Genomic DNA, 13610 nt, shown 5'->3' with positions numbered 1-13610 from the left:
AAGCTCTGTTGCCACCGGGAGGGAGAGCAGGCGCACTTGGGGTGGCGTGTGCGGCCTGGGGGCTCGGCCACCCTGGGGACCCGTCGCCTCCTCCAGGGTGCGGACTTGCAGGCCCCATGCCACCCCAGGCCTTGAGTGCGTGAGGTCCGAGATGGAGGACTGACTTCACACTTGCCTTCCGTGAAGAGTGGAGAACTACACTTTGTGGATGTTGACTAGGGGGGGAAGAGGGAGATGGAGGATTGTAAGCAGGGGCTGGGTGGCGAGAGTGGCACACTGTGCAGGAGAGGGCCATGTCCCGTGAGGAGTTCGAATCCTGACTGCTCACACACAGCACCTGCACCAGCGGTGGTCCTCTGTGTATCCACAGCCTGACCCTCGACCCAGAGCGGGCCTGCTGGCATGGAGGCCTCGGCTGCCTTTTGATGGACTCCTCGCGCTGTGTCTGCAGGGCATGGACCCCAGGGGTGAGGAACATGCGTGTCACCCGTTAGGCTGAACTTTCCATGATACATGGGTACCACAGGGCAGAGCCATTCACACGAGGTAGCAATGGCTCATTGTCTGCACAGGAAGCACCTTGAGCCTGGGTCAAATTTCACTAGGTACAAGGAGTTGGTGCAGAAGTCTGCCATGAACTATGCTACTATATTATTCACAACTCTTAAAGTTACCATCCTGTTGCCACTCTTCCATCATTGTAAGACTGTTCAAGCTTCCTTGCTGAGTGGACCCAGAGTTAAGAGAAATTTTGGCTGGGCAGCTTACAGTGTACCTGATATAGAGGTGGGGTCTGGGGAAAAGTTGAACTCATTGAGAAAACCAGGAGGAACACGCTTAGCCTGGCCAGGAAGAGTCCACTGTCTGAATGCCTGAATTTTATTCCTGGTTCCAGGTTCCAGCTAATGCAGACCCTTGGAGACAACAGGGATGGCTCCATTAGCTGGGTTCCTGACACGCATAAGGGAAATGTGTGGGGCAACATAGTGGCACAATAGGATAATCTTCTGCCTGTAAGCAACAGCATCCCAATTTGGTGCAAGTTCCTGTCCTGGCTGCGCTACTTCTGATCCAACTCACTAATTTTGGCCTGAGAAAGCAGTGGAGGACACCTCAGGTCCTTAGACTACACTCTTTGTTTTTATTTTTCAAAGATCCATTATTGATTAATATTAATAGTAGTATTTTGATTGGGAAGTCAAATATACAGAGAGGAAGAAAGACATAGAGAAATATCTTCCACCGTCTGAATTCATTCCCAAAGCAACTGCAACGGCTGGAGCTGAGTTCATCCAAAGCCAGGAGCCCAGAGTATCTTCCGGGTCTCCCACATGAGTGCAAGCTCCCAAGGCTTTGGGCCATCCTCGACTGCTTACCCAGGCCACAAGCAGAGAGCTGGATGCAAAGTGGGACAACCGGGATTAGAACTGACACCTATATGGGATCGTGGCATGTTCAAGGCAAGGACTTTAGCTGCTAACCTACTGCCTGGGCCCGACCTTTTGTTTTTGTTTTTTTTTTTTTTTAAGATTTATTTTTATTATTTTTTCATTGGAAAGGCAGATATACAGAGAAGAGAGACAGAGAGGAAGATCTTCCGTCCCATGATTCACTCCCCAAGTGACCGCAACGGCCGATACTATGCCGATCCGAAGCCAGGAGCCTCTTCGGGGTCTCCCACGCGGGTGCAGGTTCCCAGAGCTTTGGGCCATCCTCAACTGCTTTCCCAGGCCACAGGCAGGGAGCTGGAAGGGAAGCAGGGCTGCCGGGATTAGAACCGGCGCCCATATGGGATCCCGGGCGTGCAAGGCGAGGACCTTTAACCACTTGCGCCACCGTGCCGGGCCCCGACCTTTTGTTTTTAAAGATTATTTTTAGTTGGCAGGCAGGTTAAGGACACTGCGAGTTAAGGCCACCCCCCACTGCTTTCCCAGGCCACAGAAAGGAGCTGAATGGTGACTGGAGCAGCTGGGACATAAACCTGTGAGATGTTAGTGCTCAAAGGTAGATGATTGGCCTATTGAACCGTGGTGCAGGCTCCAACACCTTCACTTGGTATCCCTCTATTTTTCTGTAAAATCCATCTTTCAGGGCCCCATGAAGTAGCCTAGAGGCTTAAGTCCTTGCCTTGCACACACTGGGATCCCATCTGGGTTCCAGTTCTTATCCTGGCGGCCCCACTTCCCTTCCCTACTGGTGACCTGAGAAAGCAGTCGAAGACAGGCCCAAAGCCTTGGGACCCTGCACCCACATGGGAGACCTGGAAGAAGTTCCTGGCTTCGGGTTTTGGAACAACTTTGCTCCGGCTATTGTGGCCGTTTGGGGAGTGAGCCAGCAACTGAAGATGGTTCCCTGTCTTTCCTTTTCTCCATAAAACTGCTTTTCCAGTAAAAATTAGTAAATCTTAAAAAAATAAAAAGGGGGGCCACCCCCCCCCCCCGGCAAGTGGCCTAGTGGCTAAAGTCCTCGCCTTGAACGTGTTGGAATCCCATATGGGCAGGCCCCACTTCCCACATAGCTCCCTGCTTGTGGCCTGGGAAAGCAGTCTAGGATGGCCCAAAGCCTTGGGACCCTGTACCTGCGTGGGAGACCTGGAAGAGGTTCCTGGTTCCTGGCTTCAGATCGGCGCAGCACTGGCCGTTGCGGTTCATTTGGGGAGTGAATCATCGGACACAGGATCTTCCTCTCTGTCTCTCCTCCTTTCTGTATATCTGACTTTGTAATAAAAATGAATAAATCTTTAAAAAAAGAAGATCCTGGTCACATTTGCCTACCCCCTCCTTGAAATGGCCACAGTGAACAGAGTGGGGCCAGGCCTAAAGAGGAGTAGGAGGTAAGAGCTTCATCTGAGACTCCTACTGAGGTGACAGGGACCCAGGTGACCCAGACCATTCTCTAGTGTCCCAAACCATCAGCCCTTAGGAGGGAGCTGGATCAGGAGTGAAGCAGCTGGTCCAGGAACTGTTGCTCGTAAGCTATGCTAGTATTACAGCTGACAGTTGAACCTGACGCACCACAATACTGACTCCATTCAATTTTTTTTTCCCCCTTTGGTTAGCGCCCAGCATTATGGCTCAGTGAGCAAAACTGTTGCCTGCATAGGAAGCCTCCCATTTCAGTGTCAGTTTAAGTCCCTGCAGCTCCACTCCTGCTGACATGCCTGGGCAAGCAGCACAAGATGGCTCAAGTGCCTGGGCCTCTTCCACCCATGTGGTAAGCCCAGGTGGAGTGCCAGCCTTACCCATTGCAGTCCTTTGGGAAGAAAATCTATGATGAAAAATGTCTATTCCTCTTTATATATAAATCAACCCTCCCCAATTTTTTTTCCCCCCGGGAAGAGATTGTGGCATGAAATGAAAACATACTTTTTTTTTTTATAAAAGAAAGTTCATTCTACCCACTTAGGCGGACCCTCACGGAATACTTCAAAAGTCACCAAAGGGGTTCCCAGCAGCCCAAGGGAGCCCCAGCGCAGATCTGGGTCGTCTGGGCTAGTGACCTACGAGGGAAGGATGGGGCATCCTGTGTGGGAAGGCCATCCCGGGCAGGAGAGCTGGCATCCTGTTTGGAGAACACATTCATGGATTAGGTTGGAGTTCCGCCTTCCACAGTTTGCATCAGTGTGAGGGAGAGGAGGGCTGGGACAGGGAGGGGGGAGGGTTTGTTGTCTGCCTGGAGGAGCTCCCCAGCCCAGGAAGCCTTTAATTTCCTTCTTTGATCTTGGGTTTTAAATATTTATTGATGTATACATTGTTTTCCTTTTTCCCATTGATTTATTTATTTGAAAGTCTATTACAGACTATGAGGATGAAAAAGAGAGACAGCTTAAAATGTTTGTGTTATTGGGCCAGCACGATGGCTCAATGGGCTAATTCTCCCCCTTCAAGTCCCAGGATCCCATATGGACAGCGCTTTTGTATTCTAGCTGCTCCACTCCCCTTCCAGCTCCCTGCTTGTGCCCTGGAAAGGAGTGGAGGACGGCCCAAAGCCTGGGACCCGCATGGGAGACCTGGAGGAGGCTCCTGGTTCATGGCTCCTGGGTTCGTGGCCACTTGGGCAGTGAACCAACACAGAGAAGATCTTTCCCTGTGTCTCTCCTTCTTTCTGTAAATTTGCCTTTCAAATAAAAATAAATTTTAAAAACTTTTACTATTTTTTAAAAGATTTATTTTTACTTTTTAATTCTTAAAAGATTTATTTATTTATATTAGAAAGGTAGATATACAAAGAAGAGAGACAGAGAGCAAGATTTTTTTCATCATCTGATTCACTCCCTTAGTGGCCTCACAGCCAGAGCTGAGCTGATTCAAAGCCAGGAGCCAGAAGTCTCTTCTGGTTCTCCCACATGGCTGCAGGGTCCCAAGGCTTTGGGCCCTTGTCGACTGCTCTCCCAGGCAACAAGCACGGAGCTAGATGGGAAGCAGGGCCGCTGGGATTAGAAACGGCAACCATATGGGATCCCGGCGTGTTTAAGGCAAGGACTTTACCCACTAGGCCAACATGCTGGGCCCCTATATTTTTATTTCTATTAGAAAGTCAGATACCAACACCAGGAGCCAGGTGTTTCCTGTATGTCTCCCACGCGGGTGCAGGGTCCCAAGGTGAGGACTTTAGCCGCTAGGCTACCACCCTAGGCCCAACTTTTACCAATTTCTTTTTTTTTTTTTAAGATTTCTTTATTTTTATTACAAAGTCAGATATACAGAGAGGAAGATCTTCCGTCCAAGATTCACTTGCAAGTGAGTATAACGGTGAGTACTGTGCCGATCCAAAGCCAGGAGCCAGGAACTTCCTCCAGGTCTCCCACACGGGTGCAGGGTCACAAGGCTTTGGGCCGTCTTCCACTGCTTTCCCAGGACACAAACAGGGAGCTGGATGGGAAGTGGAGCTGCTGGGAATAGAACTGGCACCCATATGGGATCCCAGTGCATTCAAGGTTAGGACTTTTAGCTGCTAGGCCACGCCGCTGGGCCCAACTATTACTATTTTAGAGAACAGATTTCATGCATTCTATAGGTAATGTTCTAAGCACCTGTACCCCACTTCTCTCACTACCTCACTCTTCACTCACACCAGATAGAGAGCTTCCATCTGCTGGTTCATTATTTTTTTTTTTTTAAGATTTATTTATTTATTGGAAAGTCAGATATACAGAGAGGAGGAGAGACAGAGAGGAAGATCTTCTACCTGATGATTCACTCCCCAAGGGAACGCAACGGCCGATGCTATGCCGATTCGAAGCCAGGAGCCAGGAACTTCTTCCGGGTATCCCACATGGGTGCAGGGTCCCAAGGCTTTGGGCCGTCCTCTACTGCTTTCCCAGGACACAAGCAGGGAACTGGATGGGAAGTGGAGCTGCCGGAATTAGAACTGGCGCCCATATGGGATCCCAGCACGTTCAAGGCAAGGACTTTAGCTGCTAGGCCACGCCGCCGGGCCCTGCTGGTTCATTCTTCAAATGACTGCAGTGACCACTGCTAAGCCATGTACAAGCCAGGAGCCTGGAACTCCATGTTGATCTCCTGCTTGAGTGGAAGAAGCCCATACATATCCTTGAGTCATCTTCTGTTAACTTTTCCCAGAGCATTAGCGGGGAGCTGGAATCCCAGGCACTCAGCTAGGGAACACAGGTGTTCCCAAGTGGCGTTGTCAGCCCTGTGCCAACTATCTGCTTCTTGCTGTGATACAGGGGTGGGATGGATAGTGTCTCTCTGCTCTCAGTTCAGGATTGACTCTGGATGAGGTACATTTATCTATTTATTAAACTTGATTTATTTTTATTGGAAAAGCAAATTTACAGAGAAAAAGGAGAGATAAAGAACTTCTATCTGCAGTTTCACTCCCCAGGTGGCTGTAAGCTGAGCTATCCAAAGCCAGGAGCCGGGAACTTCTTCCAGGCCTTCCATGCGGGCTCAGGGTCCCAAGGGTTTGGACTATTCTCGGCTGCCTTTTCAGCTGCAGGGAGCTAGATGGACAGTAGAGAAGCCAGAACACAAACCTGTACCCACATGGGATCCTGGTGCTTGAGGCTGGAGGATTAGCCAATTTAGCCACTGTGCTGAGCCCTGGATGAGATACATCCATGGAAGGACCCCCACCCCCACTGCCTTGATGAATGATATCCAGGATAGCTGTGAGTTTACTCTTCCAGGGCTGCTTCCTGCCATGGAGGATACTTCTGCACAGTGTGCGGCACCCCGTAGTTACACACTGCCTCATGGGGTGAGGGGGATGTTGCAGCAGCTAGGATAGCACCCGCGCAGTGAGGCTGCCCAGGGTCACCCACGACTCGGGCATCTTTGCAGCTGTGGGGTCCTGGGCGAGTCATTGTGTGTCTTGATGTCTATCCCTTGCACCGGGGACCCCTAAGGGTGGGTCTTTGGCAGAGGGACTGGGGCAGCACTCTGCATTGCAGAGCCGGGGACTGAAGGCTGGCTGTGCTCCCACTCGCAGCTTCTTGTTCGCATGTTCTCTAAGGAATAGCAGGTTATATGTCAAGACTTTGGGTCTGGGCCGGTGCAGTAGCCTATCAGCTAAGGTGTTCACCTTGCATACACTGGGATCCCATACGGGCACCAGTTCATGTCTCGGCTGCTCCACTTCTCTTCCAGTTCCCTGCTTGTGCCCTGGGAGGACAGTAAAGGATGGCCTGGAGCCCTGGGACCCTGCATGGCACACCTGGATCAGCTTAGCTCAGGCCACTTGGGGAATGAACCAGCAGATGTCTCTCCCTCTTTCTGTAAATCTGACTGTACAATAAAAATAATAAATACATCTTTAAAAAAAAAGTTTTTTGTCCCTGCCATGCACATGGCAGACACAGGCTGAATTCTGGCTCCTGGCTTCAGCCTGGCCCAGGCCCAACTGTCGCAGGCATTTGGAGAATGAACCACTGATATTAACATTGATTGCTCCCTTCCCCTCTCAGATTAATTTATTTGTATTTTAATTTGAAAGTCAGAGTTACGGGGGGTGGGGTTACACACACACACACACACACACACACACACACACACACACACATAGATCTTCCATCCACTGGTATACTCTGCAAATTGCTCAATAGTTGGAGCTGGATGCATCCAAATCCAAGAACCAGGAGCTTCTTCCAGAACTCCCGTATGATACAGGGTCCCGAGTACTCGGGTGCATCTGCTGCTGCTTTCCCAGGCTTTTATCAGCTGGCTCAGAATTGGAGTAACCGGGATTTGTACTGGTCCCCCTATCAAATACCAGCACCACAGCCAGAGACTTAATCTGCTAGGCGACAGTCCAGTCTCCTGTCTCTTTGTGTCTTTCAAATAAATTAAATAGATTTTTTTTCAGAAACCAAAGGCATAATAAATAGATCTTTAAAAACACATACACAAAGGCATAATCAAAGAACCCTATAGCACGGGATCGTTAGGAAGGTGTCATAGGTTGGCAAGTGCAAATACAACAGTGCAGGCAGAGGAAGTTTGCAAAATGTTAGCTGTTGATGTGCCGGCTGTTACTTGGAGGGAGTTTATCTCTGTCTGAGAGATCATGTTGTCACCAGCTAATTGGTAGTCATGTCCACGATCTGTGTGTGCACCAGTGGTGGTGGTATTTTCTGGAGGAATTCCAGGAATCAGCTTCTCTATAGGACATTCCTCATCAGACACATTTTCATCAAACCATGTGGCCTGTGTAGATGAGGTAAGGCTCAACTAAGAATTTAAAAAGTCAGAGTTAGGGCTCAGTGTGGTAGTCTAGTCCTCGCCTTGGGCACCTGTAACCATAAATGGGCACCAGTTCTAATCTCAGCAGCCCCTGCTTCCCATCCAGCTCCCTGCTTGTGGCCCGGGAAAGCAGTCGAGGACAGCCCAGGGACTTGGGACCCTGCACCCACGTGGTAGACCCAGGGGAGGCTCCTGGCTTCGGATCAGCTCAACTTCAGCCATTGCAGCCACTTGGGGAGCGAATCATTAGATGGAAGATCTTTCTCTCTGTCTCTCCTCCTCTCTGTATATCTGACTTTCCAATAAAAATAAAATAAATCTGAAAAAAAAATCAGATATACAGAGAGGAGGAGAGACAGAGAGAAAGATCTTCCATCTGATGTTTCACTCCCCAAGTGAGCACAATGGCCGGCGCTACACTGATCCAATGCCAGGAGCCAGGAACTTCTTCCAGGTCTCCCTCTGGGGCGCAGGGTCCCAAGGCTTTGAGCCATCCTACACTGCTTTCCCAGGCCACAAGCAGGGAGCTGGATGGGAAGCGTGGGCTGCTGAGATTAGAACTGATGCCTATATGGGATCCCGGCGGGTTCAAGGCGAGGCCCTTAGCCGCTAGGCCACGCCACATGATTTTCCCAATAAAAATAAATAAATCTTAAAAAAAGTAAATAAATACATTTTAAAAGAAGAAAAGAAGGAGGAAAAGCAGTGCAGCAAGGATTCAGACAGGTACTGTAATTCCGAAACAGGATCCCAGTGATCACAACCAGTGGTTTAACTTGCTGTGCCACAACTGTGGCCCCAGGGGAAAGGTGTTTTTAGTTGTTTTTTTTTTTTTTTTCCATGTTTGAAAACAGCGTCCATAAGAGAGATCTTGGGCCCAGCATGGTGGCCTAGTGGCTGAAGTCCTCACCTCGAACACACCAGGATCCCATATGGGTGCCAGTTCTAATTCCGGCAGCTCCACTTCCCATCCAGCTTCCTGCTTGTGGCCTGGGAAAGCAGTGGAGGACGGCCCAAAGCCTTGGGACCCTGCACCCATGTGGGAGGCCTGGAAGAAGTTCCTAGCTTCAGATTGGCTCAGTACTGGCCATTGTGCTCACTTGGGGAGTGAATTATCAGATGGAAGATCTTCCTCTCTGTCTCTCCTTGTCTCTGTATATCTGACTTTGCAATTTGTAATGAAAATAAATAAGTAAGAAAGCAAGCAAGCAAGCAAGAAAGAAAGGAATTTTTCCCACAATATTCAGGACTGAGCCAGCCTGAAGAAGGAGTCAGGAAGTCACGCATGGCTCCCAGGAGGGAGGTAGGGCCTATGCACTGCAGCCAGCGCCCGCAGCGCAGCTCAGGATGTGCATTTGCAGTGGAGTAGCAGCCAGCACTCCTGCCAGGTGCTCTGACTGGAATGCAGGCCTCTGCATCACAAGGCTAAACGCCTCGCACCAGACCCCACAACTGCTTTCAAGCCCTTGTGCTGTGTAGGACTCGACACAGCTGTATATGGATTGTCCCATCCGATTCATATTGAGCAAGGGCCTGGAAACGCTGTACCAGATTCAGTGCTCCTCTGCAAAAATGGCTGGCCAGCTGATGCTGGGACGGACGCTAATCTCAACGCTGGCGATAAGGCAGAGAAGCAAAGGAGCACGTGCTGCTGGTGAGGCTGACCCTTGGGACAAGCAAACTCTTCAGGGGGCTTTCCTCCACGGATGGGGCTCGCATCCTATGTGTGCTCAGCATCAGAGTTTCTTTGTGTACATGAATCTGTATTTCTCTTGGTGTTACACTGAGTATCTGGGAGTTCACTGTTCACAGATAATGCTTATTCATTCATTATGGGTTGTCAGGCACTGAGCCAGGCTTGGGGGATTCCACAGGAAACAAAGTCGGTGAAAGAAATTCTTCCTGGGGCCTTACGTTGAAGTGTAATGTCTAAAGTCCTCACCTTGCACTCACCAGGATCCCATATGGGTGCCAGTTCTGATCCTGGCAGCCCTGCTTCTCATCCAGCTCCCTTGGAAAGGCCCCAAACCTTGGGACCCTGCATCCGTGTGGGAGACCTGGAAAAGACTCCTGACTCCTGGCTTGGGATCAACTCAGCTTCGGCTGTTGAGGCTGCTTGGGGAGAGAATCAATGGATGGAAGATCTTCCTCTCTTATCTCTCCTCCTCCGTCTATATCTGAATTTCCAATTAAAAAAAAAATGAAATTCTTCCTGCATAGCAGACAACAAGTGGACACATTATGGTAACATTTGTCAGCTGGGTGTAGGAGGGGCATGGGGATGAGAGCAGGTATAATTTACAATTGAGTGTGTGACCCTGGCGGTGTGGCCTAGCAGCTAAAGTCCTCACCTTGAATGCACTGGGATCCCATATGGGAGCCGGTTCTAATCCTGGCAGCCCCACTTCCCATCCAGCTCCCTGCTTGTGGCATGGGAAAGCAGTGGAGGACAGCCCAAAGCTTTGGGACCCTGCACTCTTGTGGGAGATCTAGAAGAAGTTCCTGGATCCTGGCTTCGGATCGGCATAGCATCGGCCCTTGCGCTCACTTGGGGAGTGAATCATCGGATAGAAGATCTTCCTCTCTGTCTCTCCTCCTCTCTGTATATCTGACTTTCCAATAAATAAGAAAGTCTTTAAAAAATTAAAGAAAAAATTGCATGTGTGTTCTGTCTCTGTCCCGTTTCCCTCTTTCAAAAAAAAATATATATAGGGCCCGGCGCGGCGGCGCAAGTGGTTAAAGGTCCTAGCCTTGCACGCCCAGGATCCCATATAGGCGCCGGTTCTGATCCCGGCAGCCCTGCTTCCCTTCCAGCTCCCTGCCTGTGGCCTGGGAAAGCAGTCGAGGACGGCCCAAAGCTTTGGGACCCTGCACCCGCGTGGGAGACCCGGAAGAGGTTCCTGGCTTCGGATCAGCATAGTATCGGCCCGTTGCGCTCACTTTGGGAGTGAATCATGGGACGGAAGATCTTCCTCTCTGTCTCTCTTCTCTGAATATCTGCCTTTCTAATGAAAAAATAATAAAAATAAATCTTTAAAAAAATATATATATACACACATATTTTTTTTTAATTTTAAAAAATAGTAAAAGGCTAGCATTGTGGAATATGGAGCTAAGCCACCATCTGCTATGCTGGCATTCCATAGGAGACCCAGTTTGAGTCCTGGTTGTGCCATTTTCCATCCAGCTCCCTGTTAACACACCTTGGGAAACAGCAGAGGATGGCTCAAGTGCTTGGGCCCCTGCCACTCATGGGGGAGACTCAAGAGTGCCAGGCTCCTGGCTCCAGCCTGGCCCAGCCCTGGCTGATAACAACCATTTGAGGTATGAATCAGCAGTTGGAAGATCCACTCTCTGTCACACTTTCAAATAAATACATACATAAATATTGAAAAAGCAGTGAGTGGCCAGGCAGGATGTTACTGTGAAGTTGTGTTTTTGAATGAAAACCTGCAGGGGATGGGGCCCAGGCCTCTGCAGGCAATTTGGGGAGATGAACAGAATGAGCAAAATCCCAGCGTCAGACCAAAGCGTCCCAGAGTTAGCCAAGGCGCAGAGCAGGGTGGAGAAGGGGTTTTGCAGGCTTCAGCGAGGACTTGGTGAACAAGGCCCCGGCAGCAGCAAAGGCCCTGGCTACAGGACAACCTGGAGCTGTGGGGTTGGTGGCAACAGCCAAGCTAGACCCCAGCCCAGGTGAATGGCTGTGAACAGTGCAGGGCCGCTGAGCCTGAAATCGCCCAGGCACGGCTGACAGACTGTTGAATGAGCGCAAGAAGGAACCAGCTCTGAGCTGCAGGGAGAGTTCAGAATGCCCTACCACATTATGTATGGGGCCTGGCACGGTAGCCTAGTGCTAAAGTGTTCGTCTTGCATCCACTGAGATCCCATATGGGAGCCGGTTTTAACCCTGGCAGCCCCGTTCCTATCCAGCTCCCTGCTTGTGGCCAGGGAAAGCAGTCAAGGACAGCCCCAAACCTTGTGATCCTGCACCTGTGTGCAGGACCCAGAAGAGGCTCCGGACTCCTGGCTTCAGATTGACTTAGCTCTGGCAGTTGCGGTCACCTGGGGGAGTGAATCAACACATGGAAGATCGTCTCTGTCTCTCCTGCTCTCTGTATATATGACTTTCATACACACACACACATTAAATCCAGCACAATAATTCAATTCGCTAATCTTTCACCAGCAAACGCTGGGATCCCATATCAATACCAGTTTGTGTTCCAGTTACTCTGCTTCCAGTCCAGCTCTCCGCTGATGGTCTGGGAAAGCAACAGAGGAAGGCTAGAGCCTTGGGACTCCGCACCTGCCTGTGAGACCCAGAGGAAGCTCCTGGCTCTCGGCTTTGCATTGGATTGGTTCCAACTGTTGCAGCTATTTGGGGAGTGAACCAATGGATCAGAGATTTTTCTCTGTCTTTCCTTCTCTCCATAAACCTGATCTGCCTTTTCAATAAAAATAAATAAAGAAAGAAAAATCTTAATTAAAAAAAAAGGAAGAAAGAAAGAAAGTTTGGGTGAAACTGAACCCAGAAAACCAGAATTGCCTCTGAGGGTCCATGGGTTCAAGAAAAGCTGCAGTGGGGAGCCAGGCCGAGTCTGGAAGCCCGGAATTCCCAGGAAGGACGTGGGCCTGTCTGAACGACCATCCCAGCTCATGACCGTGGGAGCTCCCTTGGCAGGACTGAAATGGTGTGACTGCTGTGTTCTGCCTTCATGGCGACGTATATTCCGTGTATGGAGGTATGCACCTACAAGGGGGTGTATCTGGCTTTGCTGTACTCAGGAGTTTGTGCGTCTGAACTATGTTGTGTATCCAGGAGCTCAAGGTTATCAGTGTCTGCCAGCAGCATGGAACAAGAACTCCCAGCTTAAGAAAAAAAAAAAAAGAGCCTCCCAGGTCCGTGGGAGTGGGGACCGAGTTGAGCGCACGCTGCCCACTGTGGGCATGTCCTGTGCCCTGAGAGGCTGGCTTTCCACAGGGACTCCACCAGGGGATGACCTTGTGTGCTGGCCTTCACTGGCCTTGGATGGAAAGCAGATCTTGGAGGAATGGCCAGCGGCAATCAGTGATTATTTCCTTTTTTAAGATTTATTTTTATTTGAAAGACACAGTTACAGAGAAAAGAAGAGGCAGAGAGAGAACTTACCTTCCATCTAGCAGTTCACTTCCCAAAGGGGAGCTGAGCTGAGCTGAAGCCCGGAGCCGGGAGCTTCTTCCAGGTCTCCCACGTGGTTGAAGGAACCTTTGGGCCATCCTCTACTGCTTTTCCGGGTCACATACAGAGAGCTGGGTGGGAAGTGGAGCAGCTGGACTTGAACCTGAGCCTATATGGGCTGCTGGCACCACAAGCACAAGCCTAAGTCACTTCAGCAAGGTGTGGCCCCGATGGCTACTTTTGTTTTTTAAAGTTTTTATTGGTGTTTACTTTGTTACAAATTCATACTGCCTGGATTTCCACCCAGCCGTGGTGGGGATCTTTATGACTCCTGTGGCTTGGGGAGGGGGCTCAGAATGAGGGGAGTTCAGAATGACTTACAAAAAATTCGTGTATAGGGACCAGCACATGGCTACGTTGGTTAATCTTGAACCCTGCCTCAGGAGGCAGCCGAATTACTGAAAGGGCCTGGGCTTGTGGTGGAGTCCCATGGCCACTGGGGTGGTCACAGTATCCCTGGAGAGATGAGTACAAGGCCCAGCATCCTGGGGGCGGGGGGTGACTTCAGTTCCCTTCTGAGGCTGCAGCCGCCTTGCCCCAACTTCCCACAATAACCTCACTGCACGGGGCCTACGGATGGCCCCATTTTATAGACAGAAAAACGGAGGCCCCAAGAGGTCAACTTCCTGGCGTATGTCACAGACAGAATGTAGTGGAGTGCGTCTTCAGAGCCTTTGTCTGAAGATGGA

The sequence above is a fragment of the Ochotona curzoniae genome, unplaced genomic scaffold, assembly GCF_017591425.1.
Source record: "Ochotona curzoniae isolate NIBS_2020 unplaced genomic scaffold, NIBS_Ocur_1.0 contig_2699, whole genome shotgun sequence".
Lineage (NCBI taxonomy): Eukaryota > Metazoa > Chordata > Mammalia > Lagomorpha > Ochotonidae > Ochotona > Ochotona curzoniae.
The sequence above is the reverse complement of the archived record's forward strand: the minus strand, read 5'-3'. Positions refer to the sequence as shown.